The sequence below is a fragment of the Symphalangus syndactylus genome, chromosome 6 (genome assembly GCF_028878055.3).
Source record: "Symphalangus syndactylus isolate Jambi chromosome 6, NHGRI_mSymSyn1-v2.1_pri, whole genome shotgun sequence".
In the NCBI taxonomy this organism is placed as follows: domain Eukaryota; kingdom Metazoa; phylum Chordata; class Mammalia; order Primates; family Hylobatidae; genus Symphalangus; species Symphalangus syndactylus.
The window spans coordinates 127240696-127257732 of NC_072428.2; the positions used below are offsets into that span (position 1 = coordinate 127240696).

At 38.6% G+C, this 17037-nt stretch overlaps 1 protein-coding gene across 3 annotated transcripts in view; it reads right to left on the reverse strand.

Annotated features, from left to right (window-relative positions):
• Positions 1 to 17037, reverse strand: part of PTN (pleiotrophin) — a 113962-nt gene that overhangs the window by 29065 nt on the left and 67860 nt on the right. Inside the window, exon 1 of one of the 3 annotated variants that reach the window (XM_055284143.2) lies at positions 9854 to 9872. The exons of the other annotated variants lie outside the window; for them this stretch is intronic. The gene's annotated coding sequence lies outside the window, so the exon portion shown is untranslated. Of the gene's footprint in view, positions 1 to 9853; positions 9873 to 17037 lie in introns of those variants that run through there. 3 annotated transcript variants of the gene reach the window in all.

Genomic DNA, 17037 nt, shown 5'->3' on the forward strand with positions numbered 1-17037 from the left:
CAAAAATCCCAAGATATCATTAGAAAGACTCTCCTAGAACTAGAAGCCACCTGTGACAGCCTAGTGTCAATATGGTCACTTGGCCAAAACACCCTTGAGAAAGTCTCAGTCCAAGCTCCAGGACGACCCACTTCCCAATGGCTACACCATATCATGGCTGCAGCAACTTGCCTGGCAGTTATTGAGCTCCATCTGCTGTGTTAGTGGTGTGTTATACTTCATGTAAAAATGGTTGTAATGACCTATGATCATAGGCTGATAATTTTTTTTCCAGAGGTAGTAATAGATTAGTTTAGGTGTTTTAACATTCTCTTTAGTGTGAACAATAAAACGTTTCATGTATATAAGGGATTGAGATTATTCTGTTCTCTAATTTATTTTCCTCATTCAAAAATATCTATGAGATGATATCCTTGCCAGTGAATTTTTCTCCTTTTCTGTGGCATTGGGTATGCTGTCTCTTATTAGTGTTATTTTTTTTATTTATTTATTTTTAATTTTACTTTAAGTTACAGGATACATGTGCAGAATGTGCAGGTTTGTTACATAGGCATACATGTGCCAATGTGGTTTGCTGCCCCTATTGACTGGTCCTCTAAGTTCCCTCCCCTCACCCTGCACCCCTCAACAGGTCCTGGTGTGTGATGTTCCCCTCCCTGTGTCCATGTCTTCTCAATGTTCAGCTCCCGGTTATGAGTGAAAACATGCGGTGTTTGGTTTCCTGTTCTTGTGTTACTTTGCTGTGGACGATGGCTTCCAGCTTCACCCATGTCCCTGCAAAGGACATGATCTCATTCCTTGTTATGGTTACCTAGTATTCCATGGTATATACATACCAAATTTTCTTTATACAGTCTATCGCTGATGGGCATTTGGGTTGGTTCAATGACTTTGCTATAGTAAATAGTGCTGCAATAAACATACTGTGCATGTGTCTTTATAGTAAAATAGTTTATATTCCTTTGGATATATACTCAGTAATGGGATGGCTGGATCAAATGGTATTTCTGGTTCTAGATCCTTGAGGAATCACCATACTGTCTTAGTTCAACAATGGTTGAACTAATTTCCAGAATTTACAAGGAACTTAAACAAATTTATTTAAAAAAAAATCAAAAAGTGGGCAAAGGATATGAACAGACACTTTTCTAAAGAAGACATTTATGCAGCCAACAAAGATGAAAAAAAGTTCAACATCACTGATCATTAGAGAAATGCAAGTCAAAACCACAATGAGAAACCATCTCACGCCAGTCAAAATGGCAATTATTAAAAAGTCAAGAAACAATAGATGCTAGCAAGACTATGGAGAAATAAGAACGCTTTTACACTGTTGGTGGGAATGTAAATTAGTGTTGTTTTTTAAAATTGATGACTTTGGATTCCAATGTATGGATGAAGCATACTTCACTTATCAAGTAAAATTAATATTTTGAATCTTTAGTTTTTTCCCTGAATCACAAGCCTAGATTAGTTACTCACCATCTCCAGCACTTTCTACAAGATAAGGTGATTTGTTCTTCCTCCTGAGGCTAAATTCTTATTTATCAGATTGGTGCAAAAGTAATCATGGTTTTCGCCCTTAAAGTAAAAATCACAGTTACTTTTGCACCAACCTAATACCTCATGAATGGTCACGCAGAAAAGTTTCTACTCATTCTGAGGCTTTTCCTGTGCTTTTAATTGGATGTGAATGATAAAAGAAGCCAATCTAGAGTCACTGGTTTGCAAGTCTTTTCAGAGTTCTTTGAGGTGGGCACTGGCACATCAGTACTACTATATCTTTTCATAATGTATTCAAATGTCATTTAAAATTATTAGGTGTAAAGTAAACCAAAGTGGAAGTCTTTGAGCTTTCCCCAGAGGCTGTCTGAAAGCCTTCTTTCTGCCACTTTGGCAGAAACTTTTCATTTCAATTGTTTAAAAGGGCAAATGACTTTTTTGATTCAGAACTTTTAAATTACAATATATTTCTTTCCAAGTTAAAATTTACCTGCATTTTCAACAATTACTTACAAATATCAGAAGTATTTAGGTTTTTTAGAATTAGATTACTGTGAGAATTTGGAAATTCCCATGGAGAATGCAGAACTCTTGAGATAACTTTCTGCCCAAGCCACGGGATGCTCTTCCATAGTCCTATGACACCTACAGCAGGAAGAGAGGCCAGAAGCACCTCATAGCCCACTGGAGAAATATGATAACTTGGCAGAAATAGAAAGACTCTACCTTCCATAAATAATACAATAACACACAAATACACACACACGCACACACAGAGTTATTCATGGGAAGGTGCTATCACTGGCAAGTTTTAACCTCAGCATTGCGAGTTATATGTTGTTAAACTCTTGTTTTCACCATTATTTTCAAAAAGATTTCTCTTAATCCAGTTCTATTCACTGATTTCAAGGAAAAAAACACACAGGCCAGAATTTCCAAATCAAATAAAATTTTTAGTATAGAATGGTCTACTAAACAAGTCATTATAACTGAAATATGAGCTGACTGGAAAGAAGGAAAGATAAGTACTGGATGGGAGTTGGAGAGATAGTAGAATGGAAATACACTCTATCTGTCTCTAATGTTAATTTAGAATAATTAAGAATATTAAGAATTGAGTAAATGGTGGATTTCAGCACTTAAATCTTCTATTAAAAAATGCACACAAGTCCATGTGTACAATGAGTCACCTGTGTACAATACATGTTCAACAACAGCTTTGAATCGAAGAACATCGCTCTTCTCAACCTCTTCTCCCCTTCCTTCTATCTTGCTCATCATTCTACTTAAGCCTATATTTTGAGAGCTTAGATTTTTCTGGGTAGAGAAAATGAATAAAGGTTATTTAAAAGAAGAGAGTAAGGAGTTTTAAAAATGCAATGATTGAGTTTATCCAAAAATTCAAGTATGCCCAAAACAATACCCAACTAGCCTGCTGGTGCCTTGCTGTTGTAATAAATACTTGAGTAATTAGTATATGGGTAGATAACAGTTCCCCTTGCTTGTGATATTTGCATAGTTGATTGTTTATTTGTCCTTAGCGCCAAATGAGGGCAAAAGCTCTTCCTGTATGAAGTTTAACCCTACCTGTTCTCCAACAGACTGAGTGCCAAAACAGAGCCGAGGCAAAAACATTGATTCTAAGGAAGTGATCAGGATCGTGGCATATTTTTTTAATCTGGGGAAAATAAAATAGTGCAAGAATGAAGCCTTACTAAATTGACTCCATTCTTCTGAATAATTTACTTATTTCTCACCCCCTTTTTCTACTGCCATCATTCTTGTACTTGCACTAATAGACTTAATTGCATATTAACAATTAAGTTGAAGACTTTCTGGAATGGAGGTCTTATGATTTATACTCAAAGTAGGTCAGATAATTTCTTTATGGCCAGTTTTTACACAGAAAGGTGTAGGGAAGTTAGAGTAATATCTTTAGGTTCTATGGCTGGTTTTGCGGAAAAAGAGTTCTGGTTTCTATGACATGCCTTGTGGAAGAGTTTCTGTGACTATTGAAAATCTATTTTACTTTCCCTTATAAATATAGTATTATTTTAGCTGAGATGCCCAAGGGATTTTTTTCTTTAAAATACAACAATTTTCCTGAAAAATAACTAGGTGTTTTTCATTTTGGTTAAATATTTTCAGACAGTAATGAGATCTTTGCTTTGCCTATTTTCAATATTTGTCATTTTATCTCAAATCCTTTTTATATTTTTTATTTAAAAGCAATTGCTTTTTTATCTTCAATTTATCTTAAGGTATTACTTGTGTTTATTCAATCTTGTGTCCCTTCTAGTTTAGTCTTCATTTCTAAAATAGATTTCTTATAATTCTAATTCTTTCCTAGTTTTGTCACCTCATTGCTGAGTTTTCTAATTATAATTTGTGATGCTCTTTTACATTTCATATTGTTTTCTTAGTGCTTTCTAACTCATTTTGAAAGAGTAGGTTACTGTAGCAGGACAAGCCATGGACAAAACCCTTCAGACACCGAGATAGTGAAGGGAGTGGCTTTAACCAGCTGGGAGCATCAGTGGCCTAGCGTCTTAAAATCCGAGCTCCTCAGGTGCTCAACTTCTGTCCCTTTTAAGGGCTAACGACTCTAAGGGGATCCACATGAGAGGGTCATGATCGATTGTGCAAGCCACGGGGTACGTGACAGGGGCTGTGAGCAGGGATGGTCAGAGTGAAACAGAACAGAACGAGAGGTTTCACAATGTCCTTCCATACAATGTCTGGAATCTATAGATAACAACAGTTGCTAGGTCAGGGGTGGAATTTTAACTACCAGGCTTAGGTCAGGCAGGCCCAGGCCTGGTTTCAGATCTGGTTCCTTGGTTTCAGGTCTGGTTCCTAGGCACTGGGCTACCTGCCTTTTGTTTCACTTCTCTTTCCTTTTCTGAGTACCAAACAATATGAGAGGGTCTCTCTTGTCCCTCATTTCCCCTCTTCAAGACTCTCACTTTTTATTAGTTGGAGTTCTCACTCTTATTTTTGCTACTTATGTCTTCTTGTGCAATAGATTGATAGTGATTCATATAGTACACTTGTGCTGAAGCATTTTGGTGAACCAAGGTAGCGATGAAGATTTTTATCATTTGAAGAAGTACAGGTAGCAAACAAGGGAGCAGTAAGCAGGTTCCTATTACTATTATAACTCTTATTGTAAGAGTTTTAAAGTTTCTTAGTGCTGGGAACCACCTTCTAAACATGGCTTCAGGGTCGAATCCATGCTACACTTGTACGGGCACGTGCCAGTTTTGTCATATTTTTAACTATGTCTTTAACTACTTGCCTTTGATTATCTAAGTGTAGACAGTAATTAGTAAGGTTAAATTTCCTATAGACCTCTCTTTCAGCTGCTAGCAAGTAGTTGAGAGCCAATCTATTTTGATAGATAGCATTTCTTATCTGAGTTTCTTGCTGGGCCAGAATAGTCAAGGCTTGACCGGTTTTATTAGTGATGATTTCTAAAACAGCTTGCAACCGTATGATTCAGTTGAGCATGTAAATGGGGGTCTGGTATCCCCATGAGCCACCTTCTGCCTAAGTACCAGGCCTATAATATTGTATGATTCGCTTATGGGGCTATTCATTATTTTTCGATTTTTTTATAGCTATGCTTTTTTTTTGCAGGAAGCATACACAGGGAAGCCCAGGAGTTCGCCTGTTTTTATGGGTAGTAGGAAGAAAGATGGTTTAATAGTGCCAATAACACAACTACCTGACCACTGGTCAGGCAGCTTAGCATAGGTTCTATGTCCACATATCCAGTATAGCCTAGTGGGGGCCATCCAGTCCCGGTGGGATTCTGGGTGGGCTTAAACGGTCTGCAACTTTGGAAATTTACTGAATGGATTTTTATCTGTGTGGTTTGAACTCCACCATGTAACTGTTTTTGTGGTACTGTTACACAGTTTTTGTCCTAGGCAATTAAGTCATCCTACAGAATGAGTGAATTCTTTCCTTTTTCTAGCTATGCAATGTTGTCCAATAATTGAGACTTTTAGAACCTAGAAATCATGAGGGTGATTCTTTAGGGCTGGGAATTCATCAGGAACTGGGTCCGTAGGCACTAATTCTCAGGCATCTTATGGCCATTGATCTCCTATTACAGTTCCTCCACAAACATAACATTTAGAGACTGCGCTACATACCTTGGATAGAATAGCATTATGCAAACAAGTTTCTTTTAGAGTCCCGGTACACTTATAATAACTATAAAATAATAGGACTGTAGCAATCTTTTATCCTACCTCAGTGACTTGATGTATATACTGGGAACAGTCCTCAGACTGAGGAAGGTCAGTTGAAGTCCTTACTGTACAAGTCCAAATTTTAAGGAAAATGAGTCCCGCGATGAGTTTCCTCATGCTTCAGCCATGCATGGACCAGTCAGCTTCCGGGTGTGACTGGAGAGGGCTTATCGTCTTCTTCAGAGTCACTGTGCAGGAGTTGGCGAAGCTGCTCCCATTCATGTACAGCTCCCAGTCTACTGATGTTTAAGTATGGTCTTGGAGGTTGGGCCCACTAGAATAAACTGAGTCCAATACCTCTACACAGTTATGTTCAACTGGGCTCTCTGATACCAGGAGTAAGGTGGCAGGATTTAGGGTTTTGCAAACCTCAATGGTTATGCAGGGATTTTCACAGAGCAAGCTTTGGTATCAAATTAGTCTAGCATTCATTAGCTAATGACGTCCTTTGGTATTTATTAAAGTCACCACAGCATGGGGGGACTTTATGTTTAGGTTTTGCCTAAGAGTTAGCTTATCTGCTTCTTGTGCTAACAGGGTCGTTGCTGCCAGGGCCCTTAGACATGGGGCCCAGCCTTTGGAAACCCCATCTAGGGTTTTGAGAGATAGGCCACTGGCCTTGGCCAGGACCTTACAGTCTGGGTTAAAACTCCAACTGCCATTTTTTTTTTTTTTTTGGACACATAGAGTGTAAAAAGTTTTGTCAGGTCAGGTAGCCCCAGGGCTGGGGCTGACCTGAGTTTTTCTTTTAACTCATGAAAAGCTTGCTGCTGTTGGTTGTAATAGATGTAGTTTATCTAATTTATATTTTTATTAGCTGTCACCTACTAAAATATTGACTTAAATCCTGTAGCTATTTGATTTCAAGCTTTAAATTGATCTGGTATTCCTCATGGGACTCCAACTGCGTCTAAATGGACATGAGAGTCGAAAGAACTATAAGGGGCTTCTCTTGCTTTAAAATGTCTTATTTTTTTTCCTTCCGGTTGATGAAATGCCAGGGTGAAAGGGATAGCCAATTGGATTAAAGTGTAAGTGCCACTCCAGTTATTCGGCAGAGTGTCCAGTAAAGGTCCACCACAATACCACCACACATCTGCTTGGGGATGAACAATGGCTGACTGATTGATAAGCTCTTGAAAGTTCTTAAGCTCATCACATCCCTTCAGGTCTCCAAGGAATGCTAAGTTTCCTCCCTGTCATGAGAGACAACGAAGTGAGCTTAGTGTTGGGAGACGGAGGCTGGATGGCCCTCAGGGGCTGACCCGCAGGGTGCCAGACTTTGGGATATAGCAGAGAGAGCTTGGCATGACTTATTAATCCAGGCTGTAGAATCCTGGAAAAGAGCTACCATGCAGCCCGTGCCTGGCCAACTGGAGGACCACCTTAGTGGAAGGGGGACAATCAGGGCCTCTGGCCTGCCATGTGCACAAGCATAACAATTGCTTTTGTTTAACAGTTGCTTTTGTTTGCAGATGGAATATTTGATCCATTCCAACCAGGCATTTGCATCTTGGTATGCTGTCTTAATTGCCAAAGTTTGTTTTAAGTTTTTAACTTTTATGATCTTCTTGTAAAATGAATGTTTCCTTTAGCACCTATTTTTATTAGTTTTTAGACCAAAGAAAGCCAAACACCATTTTACATTTAACAATGCTTTTTGTATGATTTTTATACTAGATAAGCTAAATTTTACCTTTATATTAGTGTTATTAATGTTAAACTTAATTTTAATAAAATCTTGTAGACATATTCATCTAATTTTTCATGTTTGATCATAAGTAAGATTTTATAGACTCTTTTTAACCTTTTATAATTTTTGTTAAAGAGGAGATTGGTGCTTTAAGAAAAACCTGTTATGTTTTTACTTTAATGTCCAGTTCACAGAAAAACGGGATGATACCTTTTTAACTTTAGCTAATATGTTTACACACAGAATTTTCTTTACAATTAACGTTTCAAAACTTGCTTATCCATGGAAATCATCATTCTCAGTAAACTATCGCAAGGACAAAAAACCAAACACCTCATGTTCTCACTCATAGGTGGGAATTGAACAATGAGAACTCGTGGACACAGGAAGAGGAACATCACACTCCAGGGACTGTTGTGGGGTGGGGGGAGGGGGGAGGGATAGCATTAGGAGATATACCTAATGCTAAATGACGAGTTAATGGGTGCAGCACATCAACATGGCACATGTATACATATGTAACAAACGTGCACATTGTGCACATGTACCCTAAAACTTAAAGTATAATAAAATAAAATAAAATAAAATAAAATAAAATAAAAACTTGCTTAAACTTTCAAAACAATGATTTTTTTAAACTTTTTAATGTCGATAAAAATCCACATTCTTGTGCCTCCTTATAATCCTTTTACCAAAGGTATATTTTACTTTCCTTATACACCTTGCACATAAACTGTTTCTTCAATAGTACTCAGGAGGCCTTATTACTTTTCAATTATACAACATTTTTGGCATAAATTTTTTTTATAACCTTTTTTCTTTCACGACTTTCGCAGACAATTCTTCGACATGTCTCAACTTTCTGACTTATTACAAACATTTTTTTTTAAAACAACCAGTTAATTTATTTCAGGACAAGAATTTACCATATAACACTCTTTTTACATAAATTCTGCCTCCCCTCTTTTTTTTCCTTTTGAAGATAACCATTCTTTTTTTTTTTTTTTTTTTTTAAAGCGAACTTTATGTCTGTGGACTGGACTAAGGCCACAAGATTAGAAGTTACTATAATATATGTTACACTGTTAACTTTTAGCAAACTTTACTTTTGTTGAAAACCTTGTAAGTTTGGGATTTCAATTATTCTTTGCTATTAATAAGATCTTGTTTAGTCTAAATTAACTTAGAATTGGTATAGATGGCCTTTTTTTATTTTTTATTTTTTTTCTGTTAGCAAAGCAGCTGCCGCTACAGGTTGAGCACATCTGGGCTATCCGCAGGTTACTGGGTTAAGGATTTTTGATAGGAAGGCCTCAGTGCTTTCCGGATAAGCCCTTGTTTACACTGACAACAAAGTGGTATTACAGTGTTACAGGGTTACTGAGAATACCTTTAATTATCAATTATAGCTTTTAAATTTGCCTTGGCTTTTAAAGGAATCAGGTATATTGTTTTTTTCTTAATTACTTGTATATTTCTTTCTCTTTCTCTCTGACTTTCTGTCTCTCTCTCTGACTTTCCTTTTGCATCTGTCTCTTCCTGTCTTTCTGCCTCTATCTTTCTCTGTCTCTCTCTTTTCTTGACTCCTTCTTTGTCTCTCTGTCTCTTCCTCTCTGTCTTTTCCTCTCTCTCTTTGCCTCTTTTTCTCTCTCTTTCCTCTGCTGGTCTTTCCTTGCCTCTGCCAGCCGCTTATGCTGCTGTTCTCTTAACTACTGTAGGGGAGAAGGGGATCTAAAACCAGCTGTAACTGTCTATGTATGGAAACTGGTCTGCGTGCCTTGGCTTACAGGTTACCTTGTGCCATACCTCTGAAACAAGGGACCTGTCTAGGCTTCCTTCTGATGGCCAACCCACCTCAAATGCTGGCCAGTCAATTTCACACAAAGTTCTAAGTTTTCCTGGTAGCACAGTAACACTGTAATCTCCCTTAAATCCTTTCTTGAAATTTTTCAACATAGTTCCTAGCGGGGTGGGCTTATTTTGTGCCTGACCCGTGTCTCCTCGAGACAAAACACCACGCTCGCACCACACACACACTGCAAAACAAAGAACGGGTAAAAAGGGCACACACACACTTTTACAGTTTACGCCAAACCAGAATCAAAACCAAAATCAGAGTATCAAGAAATCCAAGCCAGGTCAAAACCAAAACCAAAGTATCAAGCAATCTAACTCAAGTCAAAAACAAAAACCAAAGCGCCGATACAGGCACACCGTGGGTGATCAGGCCACGCTGCCACTCGAATGGAGTAGGCAAGTTCCCAAGATCAATCCTGTCAAGCAATTCAAACCAAGTCAAAACAAAAACAAAAACCAAAGAGCCAATAAAGGCACGCCGTGGGTGATCAGGCCACGCTTCCACTCGAATGAGTGGGCAAGTTCCAAAGACTAGTCTTACAAGTTTTAGACGTCCAGACTCCAAGTGCCAGTTCCTTCCCAGTGTTCAGCCACTGCTTTGATCCTCCAGGGGGGCCTGCCACACACTGCTCTGGCGAGGCGTCCCACTGGGGCAAATGCCTACCCGGGAGCTCTCTCAGGATCTGCGTCGCTCCGGCTGGTTGGAGTCCCCCGCAGGGATGTTCCACAGGGCAAGCTAAAGCCGCCTAAGGAGCTGCGTGGACCGTCCATTACTCACCTCGCTTGCCAGTCAGGGAACCAAGAAATGTAGCAGGACGAGCCACGGACCAAACCCTTCAGACACCGAGATAGTGAAGGGAGTGGCTTTAATCAGCTGGGAGCATCAGCAGCCTAGTGTCTTAAAATCCGAGCTCCTCAGGTGCTCAACTTCTGTCTCTTTTAAGGGCTAACGACTCTAAGGGGGTCCACGTGAGAGGGTCGTGATCGACTGAGCAAGCCAGGGGGTACGTGACGGGGCTGTGAGCACCGATGGTCAGAGTGAAACAGAACAGAACAGGAGGTTTCACAATGTCCTTCCATACAATGTCTGGAATCTATAGATAACAACAGTTGCTGGGTCAGGGGTGGAATTTTAACTACCAGGCTTAGATCAGGCAGGCCCAGGCCTGGTTTCAGATCTGGTTCCTTGGTTTTGGGTCTGGTTCCTAGGCGCTGGGCCACCTGCCTTTTGTTTCGCTTCTCTTTCCTTTTCTGAGTATAAAACAATATAAAACAGTATGAGAGGGTCTCTCTTGTCCCGTATTTCTCCTTCTTTCCTAGTTCTGTCACCTCATTGCTGTGTTTTCTAATTATAATTTGTGATGCTCTTTTACATTTTATATTGTTTTCTAACTCATTTTGAAACAGTAGGTTACAAAGATTTTTGTTGTTCTGTTTCTTGAGCATATTCAGAAATTCTTGAATTGGCCATATAAATAATGGTCTTCCCCTTTTTCTGTTCATTCTCTCCTTTTAAGTTACTTTTATGAGATTTGACCTCAATACATTTCTCTTGTTAATATTTATGTTCACATAGCTTTTCTAATTTCACAAAATCTGTTATTCTGTTCTTTCCTATAATCGTGAAAACATGGTATCTATCTTTCTGAGTTTTTCAGGTTCTGTTCTTTTCTTACTTTTATCTAGTCTTTCTCTTTCTCTTTTGTTTCTATTGTTGCTCTCTTGATGAATTTTGATTTTGTTCACAGCAGTTCATCCTTACAGTGGGTTCCTGCCCCAGAAGGGAGTCCTGGTGGGTCAGCTTTTATTCTCACATTGGCTCACCATGATCTACAGTGCACTTGTGTGGGCTGTTTTAGGTTCCCCCCCATCAGATCTGTCTGATGGTTTGTTGCTTCTCCCTATCTTGTTTTGTTCAAATACCAATAGCATGCAAGTCTTGTGGTTACTAGTGGTTTGCTCCCATTCACTTTTGCTTTCAGGTTTGTGAGAGAAAAATTTATCATGATTTTTGCTTTAAATCTTGACCATGGGTTTTGGTCTTGCTATCTGTCAAGCTGCTTCATCTTTTTTTTTTTTTTTTTTTTTTTTTGAGACAGAGTCTCGCTCTGTCGCCCAGGCTGGAATGCAGTGGCACAATCTCGGCTCACTGCAAGCTCCGCCTCCCGGGTTCATGCCATTCTTCTGCCTCAGCGCCCTGAGTAGCTGGGACTACAGGCGCTCGCCACCGCGCCCGGCTAATTTTTTGTATTTTTAGTAGAGACGGGGTTTCACCGTGTTAGCCAGGATGGTCTCGATCTCCTGACCTCGTGATCTGCCCGTCTCGGCCCCCCAAAGTGCTGGGATTACAGGCGTGAGCCACGGCGCCCGGATTTTTTTTTTTTTTTTTGAGATGGAATCTTGCTCTGTCACTAGGCTGGAGTCCAGTGGCATGACCTCTGCTCACCGCAACCTCCACCTCTTGAGTTCAAGCGATTCTCCTGCCTCGGCCTCCCAAGTAGTTGGGATTACAGGTGTGTGCCACCCTGCCCAGCTAATTTTTGTATTCTTAGTAGACATGGGGTTTTACCATGTTGACCAGGGTGTTCTCAATCTCCTGACCTCGTGATCCTCCCGCCTCTGCCTCCCAAAGTGCTGGGATTACAGGCGTGAGCCACCGCGCCCAGCCTGCTCCATCTATTTTTATGTGAAGATTCAGGAAGTTTCCAAAACTATCTTGACACCTCTTTCCACCCCAAATTAACACATTATTTCATTAAACGTTTTGGAGGCACCTACCCTATGCCAGCCACTGGGTGGCATTCTCAAGACACAACAGTGACAAGTGAAAAGACAGATGTTTTGGCTTGTTCTCATGAAGCTTGCACTCCAATAAAGCATCAGTGACAAGTAAATAGCCAATTATAATTCACTGCCCTCTCATAAGAAGTATAGAATGTCATGAAGTACAAGGGAAGGGCAATTATTTTGCATTTCCCTTTTTTGATTGTCAATTAATTTTAAGACAGGTATTCAGTTAATGCCAAAGATTTAATTTCCCTGAAGTTCCCTATAAAGTGAACAAAACCACTTATAGCTAGAAGTTCTTTTATAAGGTATTAGCTATTAATAAATGTCTTGATTATTTTAGTCATACAACCAAATGCTTGTCTTTTCTTATTCACCAGAAATAATTTTATTTTAGTTAAGAAAGTACAGTATTCATTTAGTTAACAAATTTATTTATAGTACTCACCATATTCAAGTATCTGTTTTAAGCACTTTACAAATATTGACTCATGGTAATATTAAACGATATTTGGATCATTACAAATAGTTTATCCATTTACTAAATTATTCAAAAACTTTGTAAGAGTTGCAGCCTTTGTGGCATACATTATACTAGGCAATAAAAATAAGGAGTTGAACAACACAGAAAAGATCCCTGACCACACAATGCTTATATTTAGTGCGCAAGCTAGAAAATAACACAGAAAAAAATAGACGAGTAAAGAGATTCATACACAAGGTAATTTCTGATTGTGGTAAATTTGCGACAAGAAAATTAAAAATGATATCATAAAGAGTGACCCAAGGAGGACTATTTAGGTAGGGGGTTATGGGTGGCTTCATCCGATGGCTAAGAAAGAGCAAGTGAGGTATGGTATCTCTACTGAAAATATTTTGCATCATGGACTCCAAATTATCACTTTTCCTTCCTCATTATTCTCTTCTAAGACTAGAAGGCCTCCAAGCCTTTAACATTCTTCTAGAATTCAGTAGTTAGCCATCCATTTCTCCTGATCCCCACTCTACTGCAGGCTCTGCATCCACATAATCTTCCTAGCTTTGACCAACATCAAACAATTTCTCACTCTTATTGGCTCACTAGCAGGCAATGTGATCAAACCTGAAATCGCACCAATTCATAATCTGTATTAATATCCAATGTCATATAATTTCAGAATTAAAAACAAACAAATCGAGAAATGTTTACATTTTCCAAGAAAAATAATGACCCTTTTTAAATTTAAACATGATATCACAAAGTGTTCTTTTCCCATGTGTTCTGACTTGGTAATATAGTAGAAAATCCGTTATCACCTCTGCTCCCTATTAATCTTTACAAGGATGAGTAGGTTTCATGAAAACTGTCTTCTACTTCAAATTCGTCTCTAATTACACAGAAGCACACAGGCGTAAGAAAGAAAATAAATCAACCAAAACAAGTATTCGAAGGAAATACACTGGGTTTTCTCTTCATAATATAACTGTGATAGTAAAGGTATGTTTGTTCAATTATTCTAGGGAGCCAAATGAGTTCAAAGAGGACTCGGCGGTTTGTATTATTCCTTTACTGCTTTAATTTATTATAATTGAAAAGAGCTGGAGACTGACTTTGAGAATCATAGACTTGTTTAGTTTCCTCCTAATCCTTTTCATTGTCTATCTGCTGCAACATGGTATAGGGGAGCAAATAAGAGTTTTAGACCAAGTCAGGGCTGAGTGAGAATCACAACTCTGGCTAGGGAATGTGAAGCAAAACATTTACTTTCTCTGAAACTTATTTTTCCTAGCAATAGACGTGGGTATAATATCTTCCCCACAAAGTTTTGGGATTAGAGATTACGTGTGAAAATCAAGCAACACAGTTCCTGGCACAGAGCAGACTCATAATATCTTTTCTCAATAAGCTTTTCTAACTTCAGTTGCAGCCCTCTTGCCCCTTCATCTTTAATTATACAAAGTCAATAAATGGACACAGTGGATATAATTTCCCTATACCAGCATGCCAAACACTGAATGTTCCTTGGGTAAAAATAGCAATCCAATTCTTCTTTTTACCAGATTATTGTACTATCTTCCTAATTCATCTTCCTGTTGTCTTTCTTATTTCCTTCTAAACCACAATCTGCTGAGACCAAGATGTCTAGACTGTCTAAAAGCTTTCCTTCTTGGAGGCACCTTTCAGTCTGTCTTTTCCACTCCTGCACCCGATCTATGTATCATTAGCCAGAAAGAAGTACTTATAATTATTTAAACCCAGAAACATTTTGATCTATCCTGTGTGATTAGAAATTTTTTCCCAATCCCCTTTCCTGGCAAATCCTTATCACTGTCCAAGGTTTAGCTCAAGGCTTTCGCCCTCAACAAAGCCTTTGGCAAGATAACAGTATCTCTATCTCTGGAGCACATTGTGCCACATCCATTCCACAGACCCTCCTCATTCACAACCCTGAATGTGCACATGGCATATTATTGATTCTATAAAATGTGGCATATAAAACTGAAAAGGAAATGACATGAGCCATCTAGACCATTCTATTTAGTAACTATCATGTCTTTAAATCTCTTCAATTTCTTTTCTTTGATTACCAATGCTAGCAATTGACTTTCTTTTAAGGAGTTATTTCTCTATAAAAAAACCAAACTAGAAATAAAATAAAATAAAGTCCCACATTATAATACATAAAGGAAGTAGAGAATAACAAAGCTGTCCTGAAAGGTAGATACTGAAAGTCCACTATGGTTCCTTACCAGCTGTTTGACTGGTTCACATACACTAGCCAATAAATAAATCCTCATCTGAGAAAACTACCAGTAACACAAGTCATGGACGCTTGAGATCCTATTAGAATAACTGACATTTAGAATACTGTCTACTGATGAAGTTCTATCAAAAGCCTTTGGATAATAATGTAATTTTCTGTGCGTGCATGTGTGATTGTGATTGTGTTTGTGTATGTGTATATATAATAGTGTGTGTGTGTATACACAAACACTCGTATTCATCTTCCTTCAGTAATCAATACATCCTTTAAGGGAGAGAACATTATCTCTCTGTTATTCATTTGTAAGGTTTAGAACAGTGTTGACAGAGATTTCATTTGTATATTTGTTAAATAAATGAATAAAATAAAGAAGAAAAATGGCCTTGGTAGCCAATATAATAACTGACTATGGTATCTAAAATAACACCCACCTACACATCTCTGTTCCCTTACTGGGCTTTACTTTTTCCTTAGCATGAATTAATGTTGGATGTTGTATTAGCCTGTTTTCACACTGCTATAAAGAACTGCCTGAGACTGGGTAATTTATAAAGGAAAACGGTTTAACTCACTCACAGTTCAGCATGACTGGGGAAGCTGCAGGAAATTTACCAACATGGCAGAAGTCGAAGGGACAAGGCAGCAGGAAGGAGAATGAATGCAGGAGGAACTACCAAATACTTATGAAACCATCGGATTTCATGAAAACTCAAGTAGAAGGACCACGTAAGCAAATGTGTGGAGGTGGCATTTATAAAATATTCAGTGACAAATGTGTAGAGTCCTGAGCACACAGTAACAAGGAACAGTGGATGGACCTCAAAAGAAGACAGTGGAAATGAGTTAATCCTGGGAGCTGTGAGGGCGAGAGGAAGAGAGACAGAGTCATTAAGTAGTCTGGAGAAGAGACAAGGAAAGACCACGGAGAGGGTTAAGGGCTGTGAGTTGTATGAACATGACTAAAACCCTAAGTTACCACCAAGGGGTCAGCCGCCATATTCAAGAGTTCATCAAGATATCCTTTGCATAGTTCTGTGGTTATTGTCCTGGTTTGTCTTTATTTTTATCAGTTTTGTGGGTGTTTTAGGTACTTCAGCTCACTTTTGCTTATTTGTTTATTACAAAAGTACTATAATTAGGAGTCCAGAATAAGCACTAAGGCCTCAAAATTTCAGAAGCACACACACACACACACACACACACAAATAGCCTCTATTTTCTTATTTTCATTTCATTATTTTTATCAACAAAGCACTGGTGTTTCCACAAGGAAGCACTAAGGGCTGCAGCAAGGCATTAAGAGGGGCCTGAGAAGGTGCCCTGACCTCCCTGCCACACCCAATAGCACCCCCTCCTTACCCCAGCTGTGCCTAGAGCAGCTCCTCCTTCACTACTCACTGACTTCCTTTTAAAGTCCATTTGCCAAAAAAAGAAAATACATTTAAAGGCCACTGGTCTACCCAATACCAAGGTCTATCTAGTTAGGAGATACAATAGTGACACAGAACAATTTTTTTTTATATACTTTAAGTTCTGGGGTACATGTGCAGAACATGAGGTTTTTTTTACATAGGTACACATGTGCCATGATGCTTTGCTGCACCCATCAACCCGTCACCTACATTAGGTATTTCTCTTACTGTTGTCCCTCCCCTAGGCCCCCACCCCCTGACAGGCCCTGGTGTGTGATGTTCCCCTCCCTGTGTCCATGTGTTCTCATCAGAACAGTATTTTTTTAAAAGATAGAATAGGAAAAATGCCTCACAGATGGTGATGTAAATATGAAATCTATTATTAGTATGAAAGATGCCTTGCTCACATTAGGTACTCAAAAATATTTGTGAAATTATATTTAAAAGTAGAAATTTTATAGTTAACTATTCTATACTTTATAAAGTCTGAAATGATTTCATCTTGTCATCAAAGATCAAACACACAGCCTAACAAGTACGATTATAATCATGAAGAATTTATGACAGAAAATCATAAGGCCTTAGAGGCCTATTTTAATATGGTGGAAAGAGAAAAGGTTTTGAAGTCAGAATTTTTCACACTGGCTTCATCACTTCTTATATGTAGGCAAAGTAGTCGATTTCTTTTACTGTCAGTATCCTCATCTATGGAAACACAGAGTTTTCATATGCACACTTATAATTTGTTTGAAGAGTACAGTGAGATAACATATAAAATGCCT